Here is a 20,157-nt window from a genome sequence, read left to right as displayed (position 1 = left end):
CCGTGCTAATCATAGACAAGCACGCATAAGTCGGCAATGTTGCCCTGAAGGGCCCACGACAAATTTAGATACAGGTCCCCTCTAGTGCAAGGTACACTTGACATATGCGCCGCATTTGATAGTTTGCCAAGCGACATTACTTTTTTTATACGTGTACGCCGTACACGGTGACCACCAGATGGTAAGTGGAGGGGGGTTCAAGAGAATGTCGATTGACGAGAGATGATTACCCCTTGCCACTCGATACAATTATGCCGGCATGTTGGAATCGGATATACTCATACAGACTGTTCTCTGTACGCGGCACACTTACGTGAGCTACTATGGCGGGTTTTAACACCTTGTGTACGACGTATCCGAGCAGATTAATTTTAATGACATTAGTTTTCTCTGAGACTCGCCGAGCTTCACTGCTCGGAGTCATAAAATGCGTGCCACTGCTGATCCTGGCTTACAGGAGTTGTAGTGGTGTGTGTGAGGGCGGGAAAGTCTCGTTTATCCGGGCAGATATAAAATATATCCCTCCACCAGCAAAATACATCTATTACATTACGGGTCGGTCCCGCAAAATGCAGGACGGTTGGTCGCGTTAATCTAAAGCCAACGATGCTCGAATGTTTTTGCCCAAATTACTGACACGTGTACAACCGGCTTTATTTATTATCTTACCATTAAAACACGTGTCTTCCGGCAATGACCTACATGGTAAAATCAACGAGATCACAGACTTCACAGGTGCGCCGGATGCACTTGTAGGCAGCGCGCGCCGCGTCGGTCATCGATCCATTCGGGATTCACTCGCCGATAGATAGAGGGTGTCTGTCATTTTGAGAAATGTTATGTATAAATTTCACAAGATACTCTTTTCTCTATTGACAATGTTTTATTAATATTAATCACACAGATGTATAAAATTAACAAGTATGTAGATAAAACAATAATTCACGTGGGTAGTAGATAACTAGCTATAAGTTGATTAATTATTTAAATACAATCACAAATCATTTAATCGCACACCATGATACAAAAAATTTCAAACAAATAAATAAATAAAATAAAAGGAAAATCATATTAACACAAGTAGGCATAAAAGAAATAATATTGAAAGCAATTAAAGAAAGTGCACAGGGAAAGTTATACGAAAGAAATAATTTTAAATATTAAACGACTTGCCCGCTGTTTACAGTCGTTTTCAGAATTATTTATTGCAAAACTATTAACCAGAAAACTAATGCGTTGTTATGTGTAAAAAAAATATACAAACAGATTAATGGTACGTGCCATTACGTACAAAAGACTATGTCATATATCTTAATATCTTTCATAGATTACGTTTTCTTTTAGGATTGCCAATAAAAGATGCATAACTATAAAAAAAAAACATGTAACATTTTAATTGAATTTCTTCCTTACTCAAGAACGCGCCACTTTCTCATAAAAAATCTTCCATACCTCAACGCCATTGTCGCACTATTGCCCAATTGACAGGTGAGCTATTGTGAAACGCATTTCGTTTCAATCAGCCGCGTTGCCACACAACGAGTGCCAGTTAACGAGAAATTGATGCCCTAGCGGTACTCTTTTAATCAAGTACCTTCGTTAACTGGGTCTTCCTACTTTGGAATGAGTTTTGGCTACGTACTTATTTTTTTGCCGATATTGTTTGTGGGGTGACCTGTGTTTATGTTATCAGAAGTCGGAAATTGAGATGTGTGTTCATTGTTCTAAGGTGTTTATTGGAGTGGCTATGGTATACACACTTTTATATTTATACTGTCGCACATTGCGACTGCTTGAACTGTAGTGTGTGTACTTAGTATGTAAACCATATAATATTAAGTCAGTATAATTAATGCAGTCGAATAAAGAACCTAAAACTAGCAACACGTCTCAACTTATATATTCACCCTTCCATTATCCATGGACTTTAAATAAATTAAAACTAATATGCTTATATAAACTATGAACCTACGCTACACTTTATTTAAAGGCTTAGACTCGGCGTTATACGCGTATTAATAAAATGCAGGTTAACAATTCTTATATGTACTTTACTTATTTTGTTTGATCGATATCTTAAATACTAAATACTTGTAATTGTAAACGCGAGTTTTGATACAAGCATTTATCGCTTGTCATCGGAATGCGGTCTTATTTATTTTTTGTGTACGAAATAATTGATAGTAGTTAACTTAGTAATGTAAATGGTGTTCTGATAAATATCACAACATACCACAAGGAACTCTGTATATCTGAGAATTCACGAATTTCATAAATATATGAAATCTACCAAGCTTACACGATTATAGGTCATCGTGGTAAGCGAAAAGTCACAATTGCAGTATATTTCTGAGGTTCGTGTTCAGCGTTGGATCGTCTGAAATAAGTACATGGCTGATTATATTGTAATAATTATTTCTCGTTGATATACTTGACATGGATTAATAAGTGTGGAAAAAACAGAAAAAAATATTGATAAAACAAATAATGCAAATGTTGATTGTAGGTATTAAGTTATAAATAAATATCTGGAATGCGTATTTTATCAACATGGCCCTTAATCAATGTAACGGTAAAACCCAGTAATTGTGTTTTTTGCGAATGAATCACAGCGTAGGACCGTGAACTGGAATGGTGTCCTGTAGAACCATACGTTGCGATGGAGTCAGTGACCTCAATGTATGGTTAGGAAATTTTTTTGTCATTTTTCTGTAATCTGTAGATTTTTGCAGCGAGATCGAAATAATAAAAATACAGCTGATCTTTATCGATGTACCTACCTGAACTTTCACAATTTTTTTTATGGCAATTGTACGTTATGCCGATTTCAAGTTGGATTTCATAATTTTATTCGATCATTGTATTCTTTAAAAGTGTTGTAATAGGAACTTAGCAACAAAACGATTTATTTTTTGCTTGAGCAAAGCCGCCTCTATTAATGGTTGATTGAAGTTTTAAATTCATATTTGATTATCGTTGTTATGAAACTTTTTTATTAGAAAAAAGTTTACTCACATTAACATGAGGTCCAAGAATTCAAATTTATAATTGTTTCAACAGCGCATTGGCTGTACATACATCAACGCAATTATCAGGATGTGATTTCAGAAATAAATATTTTATTGTCACATAAATTTTATTTCTTAAAACATGTTGTAAAAATCAAGCCAAAAATCTATAAGTACTTACTTTTAAATTTTTGGCTTGTTTTTTACAATATTCTTGTGTTTTTATGCTGACGGTACCGTAGGTGTGCACGTGCAATTGATCACGTAGACGCTTGAACTACCCTACGGTACTAGCGCTTTTACCCGCCGCCATAGCCGTGGTGAAATAGAGCCTTGATAATACGATGATGCGCATTTGCGGAGTATTGTGTGCAATTGAGATAGTGCAGAATAGGTAGTGTTCAATAGATAGTAGATCGTGCAGGCTTTAAGTGGTGATGAAAAATAGTTCAGAATGCAATAATAATAAAATTGAATTTTGTTTAAAATCTACATTGCTCAAGGGCGTAGGAAAAAGTATTCTCGATCTGATTTTTAATGTAAGTACTTAAGCAGTTTTCTCTGTGTGATAAAAAACTGCTTTGATCTTCTCATCTCAAGAGATCTTCTCATTAACTTGGTTATTTTAAAATCCGACGCAGCATTTTAAAAGGTCATGGTAGAATTCTTAGAATCTTAAGACGTGAGAGATGTCTACCTCTGATTACATTAACAGCTTTTGCTTACGAAATATTGCAATGAACATTCTTTACGTGTTTCTTAAAGTCTAAGCATATTTATAAAAGGAACTGATGGGCTTCAAATTAAAACGAACAGTAAACACGATCCAGTTAGGAACTCTATACTTTATATACAAAATATTATGTACGTAAGATGGAAAATGAGGTCCTGGGTTGGGCCAAAATAATTGTGACTGGGTTTTTCCATTTTATAAATTACTCAGTCGCAGATCGGAGTCAGGAAATTGGCGGTATGATACTACGTGCCTCGGAAAGCACATAAAGCTGTTGGTCCTGCACCAGATCTCTCTCCGGTCATGGTCTCATTTGCCTTCTCACCAGATTATGAGAGTGAAGGAATAGAGAGTGCACCTGTGTATTGCGCACACACTTGTGCACTATTATATATCCTGTGAGACAAGACAGACAAGTATGTCTGATCTCCGTTGAGACCGCCGTGGCCAAAAATCGTTTAGGAAAGATGTATTTCATTCATTCATTCACTTCATTCATTCATTTATTATGTATTACGTAGAGACCGTGCTTCAAAATCGCGTGCACAGCCCCTCCAATAGTTTATTAAACAGAGTAACCAATCTATTCAGAATATTAGAATGTTTAGACGTATTATAACGTCTGAGACTAGAAGCTAAGCGCTTATAGTGTCTCATTAAAGGAAAATATCAAGATTTTCCCTGTGTGGTTCGGTATATTCCAATAATTTATCCTATTCCGAAAATAAGTTGACATAAATATTGTACCAAGGTTATTTGCCAATGTTATGTGCCTAGAGGTAATATTTGTGAGTTCGATTGGAGAATATATGTATGAAATGACTTCACTTCTGAAAATGATATGTATGTAAAGACACGCGGTGATATGACACAATTTAAACATTATAAGAAAGGAAAATCCCATCTAAATTCATTTTCTGTTGAATTGAAATACGGTCCTATCGTGTTTTTACAAGGAAAATGTCGTTCACAATCTCTAGACCGAATAGAACATGATGTATCGAGAAGTAACATTCAGTTTATATGTCTTCGTACGCTTCCTAATTAGATTGTGTTCTAAATATAAAAACAAATGTTTAAAAAGGAACTGCTATGCTCTCCTGGAAATCGGAGGTGAGACTATTGGCAAATAATTCGCCTAACATCTTAGCGAATAAATATGATTATGAATCAGTCAGTTGCAACGGGTAAAATTTTTCGAAAGGTAGCCCGACACAACATTTAGGTACTTGCATAAATGCGGTCCGCAAATCGTTCTAATAATTAGATTTTAAATAAATTACGAAAAGGAAGCCGGCAGGAACCAGGTTATGTGGACTCTTTGCCACAGTTATGAAAGATGAGTAACGAATACACGAATTTTCAAGAAGACATGAGCCTTCAAAGACAGCTTTGAAAGCTGAGGATAGGAAACCAAAAAGTATTAGAATTTCGTAAGAAGAGTCTATTAGTACTTTCTATTTCCGTTTCTCGCGACACGTCAACAGTTTATGTCAACATTGTGGCAGGAAGTTGCGCTCGAAAATGTTTCTTTTTCACGTCACCATGCATCTTACTACGTCATAGTTTTACATGTGTGGTCTATGGTAATGCACGTGTGAGAGAGATAGACATTAATGTGTGTGAAGAGTGCAGAATGATAACGTTTTAAAACGTGAGAATATGTTACAATTAGAACTGGAAGAAAGCGTTTGAAAATGATAAGAAAAGAAAGTACAATTCCTTTGAGTGTATGTATGTAATTGAAAATTACCTTTGTGCGTTTTAATAAGTTGTCCTTTATGTATTCGCGTATAAAACCTGTGGATAAAAAATAGGTTCGACTCCCAGTCTGGTGACCTATGTGTATGTTAAACAACATTTCGCACGTTGAAAACAAAAGTGGAATTATACGAAATTGGACGGTATTGAGTTAGGGCGACATTTGAAATCTGCAGAAAAAACTACGTCCTAATATCCAAAGATCCATTTCTTAATAGGTCACTTGGGGTATCACTAGATGTCACAAGTGTCTCTCCATACTTTTAAGTTTTATGTTTGTTCGTTAAACATAAACTGACATTAATCCAGTTCGTGTCCAGTCGTCAGCGACAATTAATGTCGCTCTAACTCAATACCGTCAAATTTTGTATAATGCCACTTTTGTTTTCAACGTGCGATTTGTTAAGGATCGCATTTAACAGAAGATATTGATTAGGCACGGTCATAAAATCTGTACTTACAAAATCCGTTGTAACATGTGTAGAAAACCATATTATTTTGCTATATTGGTATAAAGATAGAAAAATATAGATTGGGTCTTTTAAATAAAAAAAAAATTATAATGGACATCATTACCTACTCACGTATAGTAAGCAAAGGGAAATAAATCACTGAAAAAATCATCGACATATATGTATTAGATCTGGCGTTCCGAACACTCACTATGTTCAACTGAAGTGTACTGCAATCCGGTATTGATTGCCATTATACTTATACTACATTTAAAGCGCTTTAGCAATTCATGTTTAAAAAGTTTTGTAAGATGATTGATGTTTTAGCGCTGCAGCGAACTTTAATTCCAACTCCAGATTTTGAACAAATAGTTTATATGGACGTTCGTGTCTATAGAATATACGTCAATGTACAAAACAGATAAAAGAAACGATTTAGTTAAACATTTTATTTTAATGGAGACAGATAATGCTTGCGAAATTGGAACTTCACAATGGGATCCATTTGTTATTGTAGAGGTCACTTGTCGAAATCCCATTTTGATTACACCACCATATTTAATTAAAGACGTAGATGTCTGCACGTTGAACTGCTGTTGTTAATATATTGCTGGAACGTCTCACAGTGACGAGCGCAGTCCTGTAGTACTATTTAATATAAACTTCAATGTGTCTTTTTTATTCGCTTGAATAAGGAGAAGAGCTAACTGCTCCCCTAATTAAGCCATTCCTTCCACAAACAGTAATATCACAGCTCACAGCACAAAGTTCTGTTAGTATTGAACTATTTTTTTGTTTTTTTTTTTTTATTATTCTGTTACGACAAAGTGACCCCACTGTACCTGACAATAAATGGAGTGGGGTTAAATAGAATATCGACTGACGAGAGATGATTACCTCATGGCAGTCGACACAATTATGCCATGTTGGAACTGGTTATACACAGGCTGATCCCGGAACGCGACACACCTACGTGGGCCACTATAGCGGGTTTTAACAACACCTTGTGTATGGTGGTCGCGATAGTAAAAAAAGGTTCGCCGAATTCTGCGAAAGACCTGCATCACGCGAGGGTCCTGTAAGGCTTTTTTTAGTGTGGGTCCCGCTTACCTTTTCCCCGCTAACTACGCCAGTGAGTCTAGCCTCCGTCGCCATTATTTGTAATTCAACAAGGTAAGTTATCTTAACAAGAACGTCTCACAGAAGATATAAATAGTAATTTAGCTATCTACCCAAGTGGAAAAACCTTATTCGCAGTACAATATCCGATGATTTGTTACACGAGTATTTCTTATTGGGATACGCGAGTTGATTCAAACGAAATTGGTTTATTTTATATGTGAGTGTGGATGAAACCTAATAATTCTATTTATTCATTGGATTGTGTGTTTTATAAAACTCGGTTCACACCAAGGTTTATGTGAATGCTCATTTTCGCTATATCTAATGCGTAAAAATGCTGCGTTTATTCAAAAAGCAATTTTAAATGTAACAGGTTTAATATCGTTTTCGTTTTATCTCTGTAAATCGTGTGCTTTAATTAATCCTATTATTCGACTGCCACGTTGGCGTAGTTATTATGCGTATACGGTACGAGTATGACTACCGCGCTGACGCCTGGGTTCGAATATCGGGTCGGGGCAAAAATAATTGTGACTGGGTTTTTGGATCTTAAAAATTAGTCAGTTGCGGCTCGGAGTCAGGACGTTGGCGGTGTGATACCCACGTGCCTCGGAAAGCACGTAAAGTCGTTGGTCTTGCTCCTAATCTCTCTCCTGTCATGTCGGATCGCCGTCTCATCGGACTATGAGAGTGAAGGAACGGAGTGCACCCGTGTATTGCGCACACACTTGTGCACTATAATATCTCCTCTGAGAAAGGCCGCCGTGGCCGAAATTCTTCAGCCTATATTTTAGTACACAGCTAGAAGAAGGCCTCGTCCAATACGCTCCATTTCATCCGGTCTTCGGCCTAAAACGTCAAGTTTTACAAACAGTGTAAAGGGCTTAACTATTGTAAACATTTAATCAATACATTTTATTATTAATATGTTATTCTTTTGATAACCTATTAGTTATGAATGCATTGTTTACGGAATTTCCTTAGATAAACGTCCGACAATCAATTTGCCATTACGTCAAAGAATTTGATACGTGGTCTGACGTAGGCATTAATTAATGATTTTGTCATGAGGTACTGTCGTAAGGCAAAAGCGGCGATTGCCTAGTTGGTTGTGGAACGGACTGCCGAGACGAAGGTCCGCAGGTTCAAATCCCAAGGGCACAAACCTGACTTTTCAAAAAAAAAATGTGTGTATTCTTTGTGAATTATCGCTTGCTTTAACGGTGAAGGAAAACATGTATATCTCAGAAATTGTCTGTAGGAATTTTCGAGGGTGTTTGAAGTCTACCAATCCGCACTAGGTCAGCGTGGTGGACTCAGGCCTAATCCCTCTGAATAGTAAAAGAAGCCCGTGCCCAACAGTGGGACAGTATATAATACAAAGCTGATATTATTATTATTATTATACTGTCGTAGAATTAGGGCCTGTGCACACACGCAACCGTCATTGACGTTGCATTATTAATAAGTATTCCATTAAGATGAATAAACCAAATATTTATATGGATAAAAAAAGACAGATGATTCTAAAAAGCCAAAACATAATTATCAAAGCATTGACTATTTTTTTTTCTTGATTCGTGAACATTTATTGTACTTATACTGCTACAGGAGTTATCCGGTTCCAACAGGCCGGCATAATTGTGTCGACTGCCGGGGGGTAATCTCTCGTCAGACGACATTCCATTGGACCTTACTCCACTTACCATCAGGTGCAGTGGGGTCACTATTAAGTACAAGTAAAAAAAACCTTTATTGGAAAGTAAAAATGAATCGTATTGAATCAAACTCCGGTAAAAAAAAAGGATTTGTCGATGTGTGGACGAGTCGATAGATAGCGAGTGGAATAGTTACTGCATTAATAGCATTTAACGCTTTTATAAATGTTTATCATACTGTATTAAATACATAATCACGCCTCTCCTCCCCGAAGAGGTAGGCAGAGGCGCAACTAGTGCACCCATTTTTTTTCCTACATAATTCAATTTATCTATCAAATCATGGAACGAAATAACCTATCACGACGCACAAGTTTCGGACTTCCGGAAGATAATGAACAGAACAGCCCAGTGTTTCTTTACCCGACCCAGGATCGAACCTGATACCACAGCAGTCGTATGGCAATAGAACTACGCCACCAAGGCACTGATAAGAAAATGTATCAGAATAATTGTGAACATGGAATAAAACATTATATAATATTTTTCATCGTGTTTCCGCGCAACGCAAGACTTCCATTAACATAACCGCAAATATTATTTAACGTTAATTTATCTTGTTCACGGCAATTAAAATAGAACTTTACGTTTTAAGTGAGTGGGTTGGAAGTGGCTTAATGTTATAGATGCATTCATATCGTTCATTCAAGTCTCATTTACATAGAGCCTAAACAAACAGAGTGACGTCGCAACAGCGGGTCACATTATTATGTAAAAAACTAAGGAAATGTGATACGGAATACCGCACCGAGGATTCCGTATTCAAACAATTTTTTACTTTGTTATTAAATTTGAAAGTATATTAATGTTAAAAAGACATTCTACTTCAAAATAGAGTGACGCTACGCACCTTCATCATACATGTTATAAAAATTATAGGTTAGTTTTGCGACCAAACTACTTGTTTGACGTCAATCTTTCTTCGGATCTTAAGCAAAGTGCTGTTAGACCTGGGAAGCGAATTTAGGAGTTACCATTTCACTAAAATACGCTGCCACTGGAAATCGCTGTTAAAATATCCGCCATAATATAATAAATATTTTGCAAAAACTTCGCTACTTATTAATGTTTTCAAGATCCATTAATCATACAGTCAAGAGGTGACACAAGCTTAGTAATTCTATCGGAAACTTTAGTAACGGAACCCAAAAAAACTTGGTGAATAATACATTTAACACAATGGAGTCTGTTAACTCGAACACATGGGGTTTCCGAAACAACCATGGCGTGAGGTTGAAGTGGTATTATGATTTAGTGGAATAGTCAATTGTTTTTTTAGAATATACCATTATTTTAAGACCACCTAAGTGGCTCGTTTTATTCGATTGTTGAATTGTGAAGTTATTTTACCGTAAATGGATGTGATCAGTCAACACTGAGTCAGTTATTGTTTAATAAAAGGAAAATGCTGAATGAACGTAAAATGTATTGGTATGTTTGTTCATTGACAGTTTGGGTATGTGGAAAAGGTGGATTTCTTGAAATTAATTGGAATTAAGTAGAAACCTGGAGAGGTTTCTACTATATTATCCTTATACTTAATAGAGTAAGTACGTAAAAAATATTCGTTTTTTTTAATGCAATATACGAGGTATCGATATCGGGAGAGATTTATCTTATATCACAACGTGGTATATAAACCCTGAAATGATATAAAATATATAATAATGTAATGAAATAATATGAAATCAAATGACATTTAATTTAATTTCATTTCATGTCGCCATGTTTGCTAAGGGGTCTACATACTAAGTTGTGTTATATGATGTCTCTCCCGATATCGAAGTCTACCGTAATGCTTTATTATTATTTTTTCAACCTGTACTTTCATGGCTTCAATTGTCACATCGCTGCTTGCCTCTCAGTGTCCAAGCGTTCAGCTCCTATAAGACGTCGCTTATTTCTATTCCAACTTCAACTAGTTAACATTTGCATTAATGCCGTTTAAGATCTTTATCATAAATATTGCACAAGAAGCGACAAGAACCAAAATAACAGGTCAATGAAAACAATGATCTTTTTGAACCAAATGTTATTAATAGACATACAATGTAACAACACAACATAAGTCATATGATACTTCGCGGTATAAACCTTAATTGAGAATTGCAATGTAGTTACATGAATTATATTGTGGTAAACAACCACGAACAATACCTACTCTTACCACCGTGTTGCATCATACAAACCGAAATGCCCAGAAACCACGCTGGGTTTTACACACGAGGCGAGCGGGGGGATACTTACACTTTATGTTGTAAAGACTGGCTGGCAACCTCACTCGTTCACAACCGTTCGTACCAGTTGCGCTTGTATCGAATATTCATTTCGTTAATTAATCGATTAAAAAATATAATCGATTTGTCTGTTTGCTCTTGGCATTACTTACGACATAACTGCCTTGGTATATAATTTTAAAAATAAAATTATTAATTTGAATTTGAATTTGGAATCCCGCGTTCTAAGTTTTGTTCACCCGGGATGAGAAGGTCGCTCTCGTTTACACAGTGTTGTGTAGTGTGAAGTTTCTTTAGTGTACAACCTGCCAGGCCGGTGCCTGAAGCCATGTCTCTATTATGGATGAGCGCATTTAATCTAGGATTAACTGTTGGTGCCACTTTAGCTGTTGTTAAGGGGTGAGTTGTCATTTTCAGTTGCATAATCTGTTGACTATTTTTCTGTTATTACAGCTGTTTTATGTCATTTTTAGTTATTTTTTTTTTACTGATCACATTTTGTTTTTCATTTTTAATGGTGCCAGAAACAAAAATATTGATGCTATCCCATCTAGTTAATTCACTTGAGGATGGAAAATGTTAGATTTTAGTGAAAATACTTTAAAAACTGACCAAAGAACAAAATCTTATTTATATCTCTATAAATATTGTTCCTTCCATTTTATATCTGGTATCAACCTAAGGCAAGGCAATGCTATGCTTAATCCTGTTATGTGTAAAATTATTGCCAAATAGCATTAGAATATATTTGCTAGAACCTTGACACAAGTTATCCTACTGAACTTTTACTAAATTAAAATGTTTGATTATAATTAGCACGAGTATTCTACTGCTCGTTACTTTTGTTTTTTATTTTTTTTTATTAGTGGTAATTTTCTATCAGCAGTAACTGGCTATGTAAAGTAAAAAAGTTCCAAATTCAAACGTGGCAGAAAGAATGTTCCTAAAAATATGTCTGGCCGGTAACGTTAATTTTTTAGTGCGCGTTGTTATGTAGGGTTAGGCTTTGTTTACTCAGCGCCGGCCGTTGTAGTCATACCAGACATCTTTTATGGGGAGTTGAACCCTCTGGGAGCTACCCCGGCTAAATTTAGACCGCGTGAGTCATTGTGTACGTGACTTGTTTAAAAGTTTAATTTAGGCCTTGTTTCAGTGTAATGGAACGTTGACATTATAAAACGTTTTATTCTATCGTAATAGATTTAACCTTTTGTTAAAGTTTTATAGCACAATCTAGCCATCGATCAATATCAGCCTGAAAGGTTACATACTATTTTTATAAACTTCTGTTACGCCCTAATAAAAATGAGGGAGTTTCTATTTTGACGTCATCATACCCCGTCGAAAACCTACCGTACGATAAATTAGATATAAAAACTTTATTGTTAAGTTTGGAATTGTATTTCGAAATTCAAAATATATTTAGATTTATAAAAGAAAAAAAGGTTATTTGAATTTTGAAATTAGAACATGGAATTACTACCTACTGCAAGGAGTATTGTCACTTGCGTTCAAGGACATCGTATAAAACCAGAAAGTAACAAGGTTGTTTAGTTTTTGCGGTGTGTAAAAAATTTAAAAGGATCTCGTTTTTATTTATTTTATACCTAGTAAAAGATTACATTATGGAAATATATACATTGCGCCAATTTTAATAGAAGGTTAAAATGCGCAAATTTATTAAAAATAAACTACATTTTGTTATTTACAGTATAGTTCATATTGCTTAATTAATTAATAGCACTACATGTTGATAATGATTTTTTAATTTATAAATTGTAATCGATTGTTTGTTTAATACTGTTGTTACGTCAGTTTATTATCAAAATTTGTTTGCGGTTAATGATAGCATTTATGTTAATATTACCGAATCACAAGCCTATTTATTTTAAAATAGAAAAATCTTCTAGTCCTTTTTGAACGTTGCTCTTTATATAAGATATATTGACAAAATAAATGGGTCAAGTGTGTGAATTTTTAAATACAAAATAATGAAAGAGAAACCGAACAAAGAAAATGAAAATATGATTTGATAAAAAGCGATATTTCGAGTTAGATTAAAAAGATCATTTATATTTATTTCAATAGGTTACTACAAAAATAATTATTACACTCACAAAATTACACTCCAACAAGGGTTTTAAATTGTAAAACAATTGAATAAGCACTTCAATAACTATTCTCATACAAAATATTTTCCAAGAAATGCGTACGGGTGAATGATGAGTAAAATATCTGTAGTAACACAAGTACGTTAGTAAGGAAACAATGGACATTTTCCAGAACAGGAGTGTCGGGAGATATAAACAATGCTGGCGGGTTTTGTATTGCCCAGTGCTTCTGCTTGCTGGGTTGACGATTCTTATTTATTTATTTGTAATAAGGTACATCAACAGCACTACATATTACATCAATAAATATTATAAAAGCAATTAGGTACAGCATCTGATATGTTTGATACTAATAGGTGAACTCAGCATTTAACACTAACAACATATTGAATTAAGATCTAAAACATAATAATAGGAAGTAGGAAAGAAAATTATAAAAATTGTTAAAATTGTTCTTAAAATTTAATTATTATAATTATTCTTTATTTATTAATTATGCAGCTTTTGATGAGAACCAAATGTCTCACTTAGGTTATGTTCTATCTGGATGAGAATTATAAATATCGTAACAATATAGTACTAAGAGTTGTTCGTGCTATTTTTGTATACCACAATGAGACGAGCATGCTGTTTCGGTGGTGTGGTTGTATTACACACTGCTGTTGTACTTGTATGTCGACGGGTGAAAAGCAAATTGACTTCAGTGTCATTTTTGCGACATTCAGTTTCATACAAATTTAAAATCAACACTTGTTTCTGTGTTTTTTTAAACTAGTTAATTTATTTCGAAAAAATGAACATTAAGACACCCGTCGATATATACTTGCAAAATAAGTAATAAATAAATTTTAAATTCCCTTACGATTGCACAACCCTTTGAGGAATCAAGAAATAAAATTTAATGTAATTATCAGTTAGCAACAACCATTAAGCCGGCAAATTACTTACCTTAAACAGCAATGATATACCAACCTATAACAGGTAATGTAAATGAACTTTCGATCGACACCAAAACCAAACAACGTTATGAGATAACGTGGCCCTGAACTTGACTCGAGGTCCTCTGGACCTTGGCAAGAGAACAAGGTCTCAACATACTGTATCACATGAGCTCACAACTTTAAAGATGTGATATGCCAAGGTTCGTATATAAAAGTGGTAATAGTTTGGTGGGAAGGGAATTCGACTGCCATGGTAGAGATGACGGCTTGATATCATCCACAGGCAGATATCTGTCTATTGATATACGTGCCTTTCCCATTTTGATTGTCTCGGTGACGTAGTTGTATTTCATGCACGGTACGACAGCGCTCTGAGGTCCTTGGTTCGAAACCCGGGTCGGGCAAAGTGATATTTGGGATTTTCTGGTCTGTATCAGCCCTGGAATTTGCGCCCGATATCGCGATAGGCTCGCCCCCTATCACATCATGGGACGGAACACACTTGGCGAAAAGTAGGTGCCCTGGTTGGGCCTCCGCATACTCCTTCGGGGATAAATGCGTGATGTTGTATGTATGTCTTTCCCAAATGACTCCTGGATAGACCATCAGATTCCGCATCAAACTCACTTCCATATGATTTAGGAATTATCAAGATCGGCCCATACTGGGGCTGAACAGTCGTGATCTCTTCTCTACCACCTTTGAGCCTTCGTCAGGGCAAAAATGACCAGTACTTTGTTGTTGAGCTTGCTAATACCCCGGATTCCTGTATACACGTAGAAAGAAAAAAAGAGAAATAATTTATTTGTCACAGACAGACATGCATAGGCACAGACGTATAAATGGGGGAACAAACAAAGAAAATTAACATTTCAAACAAGTATTAGTAACAAGTTTCAAAAGTAGATAAAAAATCTTGGATGGGATATCTCTCTCGTTCTGGTCTAAAAAGGAATCTTATTTTTTCTCTAGTCAATATAATAATATTAAAGTAAGATAATTATGATAATCCATTCGCTATTAGGCGGCAAAAAGCAAACATACAAAACATATTTACTCCGCAAACATGATCTCTGAACGATGTAGGAATGGAGATATGGCGTCAAAAGAGGCCGCCAGTCTGCATAAGACTGGCGACTGTCGACAATACTAAGAATAAAAAAAAATTGCCAAGATTCTAAACAAAATAAACACACATCACGCTCCTATTCCCAAAGGGGTAGGCAGAGATTTTTTGCTATGTGCGTTTCGTTCCATGGTGTGATTAGGGCGGGCTTATCGCCATATCGGTCACAAAGTCCAAACTTCTGGCTGAGCAGAAAAACCGAATAATAGTTTGCCCAACGTGTTATTCGAACCTAGGACCTCTGAGCGGTGTACGAACTGGACACGCTACACATCTACGCCACATAACTCTACCAATCACTACCAACCTACTATACTGTTTAATTTTATAAGTTTGTTATAAGTGGAAACTATTTATAATTGTCTTGAAAAAAAAAATAAAAAACTTAGCATATAAGAACAAAATTATTGTATGTTTTCCACATAAATAAATAAAAAAAGGCCGCCCGATAAAACTAGTCACTCGACCTTACTTAGTCGACTTTACATTTGAACTGCACTGAACTTACTGCCAGGTGCAATAAAGTGCACTTTGCTGTGTCAGTAATTAATTTAAAAAATATCTATTGTGGTTGTTAAGCACACTTGCTGTGGTATAAAAAAAACAAATAAGTTAACTTGTACAATCTAATTAAACAAAATCGCCTGGTGCACTAGCAGAGAACCATGGTTCTTAACAGTCTGGGTTAGGTTGTCCATAGTTGATTTCTTTGTTGAGTTATTTTATACGTTACCGATGAAACCACCATAACCGTTCCACTAACGTCCCAGTGGTGGCAGCTTTAAGGTCTTTTTTCCCGCAAAAAAAATAAAACTGATTGAAATTTGGCATTACATAGCGATAGATTTGTCTTCTATCACGCCATAACAATATCAAAAGTTACATTACTGGCGTCTTTACCTAACTCTCCAAGACTAAGTCTGTATACTACGTGGATGTAAGAAACCATGAAAAAAAGCGGTAGTAATGCGGTCTCGATAAAAAAAAACCATCCGGCAACATCCGGGGTCTAAAAATAACATGCAATCCATACTTATGTATAAAGCTGAAGAGTTTGTTTGTTTGAACGCGCTAATCTCAGGAACTACTGAACCGATTTTTATATTCTTTCACTAATAGGAAGCTACATTACTCCTGAGTGTTATAGGCTACCTCTTATCGCGGGAAAATATAAAGCGGGCCTTTAATTACGGAAAAACTTTTCACGCAAGTGGTTCCGCGATCAAAAGCTAGTCTGAACGTTACAAAAATTAATACAATGTCAATACTGCAGTAAAATGAGCCATGGCGGTCGTTTGTTTATGATGTGTGTTCATTAGCATTTTACCTTAGACTGTGGACTCGATGCGACGCAGTTTTAAGATATTTTTTTTATACGATCACGCCAAAGTGACGTCACTGCTCCTGATGGAAAGAAGAGTGGGATCCAATAGAATGACGACTGACGAAGGATGATTACCCCCCGACAGTCGACATAATTATACTGGCCTGTTGAATTCCTGCTTCTCTTGCTGTGTTCTTTATACAATAATATAATACCCTAAGATGTTTTTATTACATAGATACGTTGTCCGAGCTCAATACTGACAAGACGAAAGTAAGGTAATTGCCCGACATTCACTTAGTCAACCTCCAACCACTATCGCCGCTAGTCGGCTTACTAACTTTTGTATTTTTATAAATAAAATGCCTTCCTGTGTTTTTAGACGATGTACACATTGTACTCCAACTGTGAATGAAAAAAACGTTTCATTTCATACATTAGTAATAGGTATATACTATTTAACTTATTTTTTAACTAATAAATGCATTTTATTCGACTGTCATGGCGACGGGGCGGTCGACGCTCGGGCTCATTCGGGCATACTCGGGCACACTCGGGAACCGCTAGGGCTGTGACTATAATAAATACTGCACTGTTTTTATGTGCAATTTTGTTAGTGTATGACGCGTCTATTTGTAAAACGTCATTGATAATACGACTCTATCTTATACGAAGATCGTACTGCTGTATTACTATCTTATCGTAATGCAGTAGTACTAGTATATTGTATGGCTTGCTACTATTGGTGTATAACTGTAGTTGAATTGATAATCGCAAGATTGAATTATACTATCTTTTAATTTGCCTTTTGATCTATTTACCCATGTATCATTCTTAGTTCGGTGAAGTATTTGTAAACATATTAGCTAAAGAAACTTTATTCTCAAAGAAATTATATTTCACTTTATAAGATATACAATTTTAGAAATAATTATGCTAGCATCGTGCAGAGTAATTTATAACTTAATAGTGTGAGTATTGATAAAACAATGAAGGAAGTAGGTATAATATATTTTTATACAGTTAATTATTAGTTTATACAGAATTGTCGTCATTACTAACGAAAACCTCGATTACAAAAGGGCGAGCATTTAGGGCAAGGCGTGAACTTGTAACGCTTTCTGTTCATTACAAAGGTTCTAATATGAAGGTAAAGGGCTATTATTTGCTGCTATGTACGTTTACAACTTGTTTATGTAGTTGTTTATTCATTTCACATTAGAGTCTATTTTCCAACTTATCCCTCTTAAATTTCCAGCAAAACAACTTTTGCCAAAATAAAATATTAACTCATAATTTTTGATAAAAACGTATCGCCTCCACCCTGTATATAATTGTGGGATAAACTGCCGAGACAGAAAGACCGTCACTTTAATTAAATCTAAAAATATACTAAACTGCATCTTTATACAAATTACGTCTTTCTCCCCTGACTACATACATCTTGTTCCTCTATCCCCTGTCTTGTCTTTCTCATACATCCCTCTCACTCCTGCAAATTACGTTCCATTTCCCACATAATAATTTAAATACTAGTTTCAACATGTCGCGTATTGTTACTATTGTCTCTATAAATCCAATAAGTTTCAAATTCCACGGCAAGCAATCATCGTATTGCCTCGATATGAATCCAATCAACAACTCCATAATTCTCACCCAGTTACGCAACATCATTCATCACTTACCATAAAAACTAACTGCTAAAGCGCTTATATCTATTAAGATCATTCCTCAAAGGGTTTTATTCGGAGGAAGCTATGTTCGTTGTATAAACAAAAACTCGACGGAAGACTGATGATCCGTCGTCGTCCGGGGACATTAATAACTCCCAAACGGCTGTGGTTACTGCTTTTTCCCTTTAGAAGTAATAGCACTGACATAGCGCAAGAATAGTACCAAACAATTCTGGGTTAAGTTATTTCGAGTGTGGGACATTTATTTCTTTTTGTTTGTTTATTTGTTTTAATTTTGATGCCGATTGGTTAGAAAGAGATATTGAAAGGAAAACATAGATAATATAGAAGTATTTTTATATGGGCGCGGAAAAATGAGCCTACTGCACCTGATGGTAAGTGGAGTTATGTACAATAAAATATAGACTGAAGAGAGGTGATAAAATGTACCATAATGACATACTCACGTTGGCCATTATGGTAGATTTTAACTCCTTGCGTACGGCAGTCGCTATCCAGGCGGATATAAAATATATCCTACCACCAGTAATAAGTATGAAATTAAACCTTCATTCAATAAATGTAATTAAGTCTAATACGCACGATGTAGTCCTAAATTTTAGGATTGCGTGACGTGCGCATGTGCGTAGATTGCGAATGAGTTTACATTCCTAACAAATTTCAAATTGCTAATTGGAACTCTGGGTTTAGAGGTATTTAAACTATTCATTAATAATGGCAAAGCTTGACATTTCGTAATAAATATCCGAAACAGCACAATTTATTTAGCTATTACAGAAATACACAAAATGTTTTGAATTCATGTCGTTGTTCAGTTAAAGTATGTTAATAAATTATTGTTTAAAGTTATAAATAGTTCGTGTTTTTTTAATACGTATATAAGCCTTTCCCGCTATAAGTCCCTAAAAATTAAGTCAGGCGAGTCTTATGGCGTTTTCTTTCATATGGACACGACAAATGACCCCACAGCGCCTGATTTTAAGTGGATTGGGGTCCAATAGAATGTCGACTGACGAGAGATGAATACCCTTCAGCAGTCAACACAATTATGCCGCCCTGTTGGGACCGGATATACACGGGCTGATCTCGGAACGCGACACACTTATGCCACTATGGCGGGTTTTAACATCTTGTGTACGGTGATCGCTATCCGGGCGGATATAAAATATATCCTACCACCAGCAGTAGCAGCATTTACTTTAGTTGTTACTTTGCACTTCGTGAAGAGGCTGGAACCACGGTGGCACTGACGCGCAAAATGTCGTGAATGCCGCGAGGTCGTTCTGCAAATTGCCCCATAAACCGTGCTCTCGGACAACGAAAATGTGCTCAATCAGTTTTCTACATCGAAATAATGTTTATAGTCGACGTAATATCCAATACTAAATTGTTTTCCGATACCGCTTCGTGTTTACAATCGGGACGCATTGTTATTTAAGTCGGGTGTGTTGTGCACTTTGCATTTTTAATTAGTTTAGGTTTTCTCGTGGTTTTGCATGAGTCTGCAATCAAATTAATAAAGTAGTGTCTTTGGGTGTCATTTATAAAGCTATGGATCCGATTCTGAAAATTCTTGCAATAATATGTGTCTGTAATATGAGAAAACATCAATTTGTAGCCTATGTAACTACTGGACGTAATAAGACTTAACATCTCATGTTTAAGGGTGGCGAGCGCAGTGGAATACCAAACAATACTTTGTAATTCAAGGTGTTGGATGGTGTTGGATGGTGTTTCTACTATTCATGGGCAGTCGTGTCGCTTATTACTAAGCGAACGGCAACCAAGTCATTCAAAGCAATAAAAAAAAAATATCCAACCTCATATACTGAAATAAAGATTTACTGTAATATACCACCTTCATAGTCCCCTCGTGCAATATAATAAAACGTCACAAAAATGGATCTTAATTCCAGCTGGATAAAAGTTT

At 35.7% G+C, this 20,157-nt stretch overlaps 1 protein-coding gene across 2 annotated transcripts in view; it reads left to right on the top strand.

Moving 5' to 3' along the window:
* The window catches only part of LOC115453721 (flotillin-2), a 357,821-nt gene that overhangs the window by 304,573 nt on the left and 33,091 nt on the right, over positions 1-20,157 (top strand). Inside the window, exon 1 of one of the 2 annotated variants that reach the window (XM_037436784.1) lies at positions 11,086-11,430. The exons of the other annotated variant lie outside the window; for it this stretch is intronic. The gene's annotated coding sequence lies outside the window, so the exon portion shown is untranslated. Of the gene's footprint in view, positions 1-11,085; positions 11,431-20,157 lie in introns of those variants that run through there. 2 annotated transcript variants of the gene reach the window in all.

This window comes from Manduca sexta, chromosome 9, assembly GCF_014839805.1.
Source record: "Manduca sexta isolate Smith_Timp_Sample1 chromosome 9, JHU_Msex_v1.0, whole genome shotgun sequence".
NCBI classification, from domain to species: Eukaryota; Metazoa; Arthropoda; class Insecta; order Lepidoptera; family Sphingidae; genus Manduca; species Manduca sexta.
This window is presented reverse-complemented; position numbering and strand designations above follow the sequence as displayed.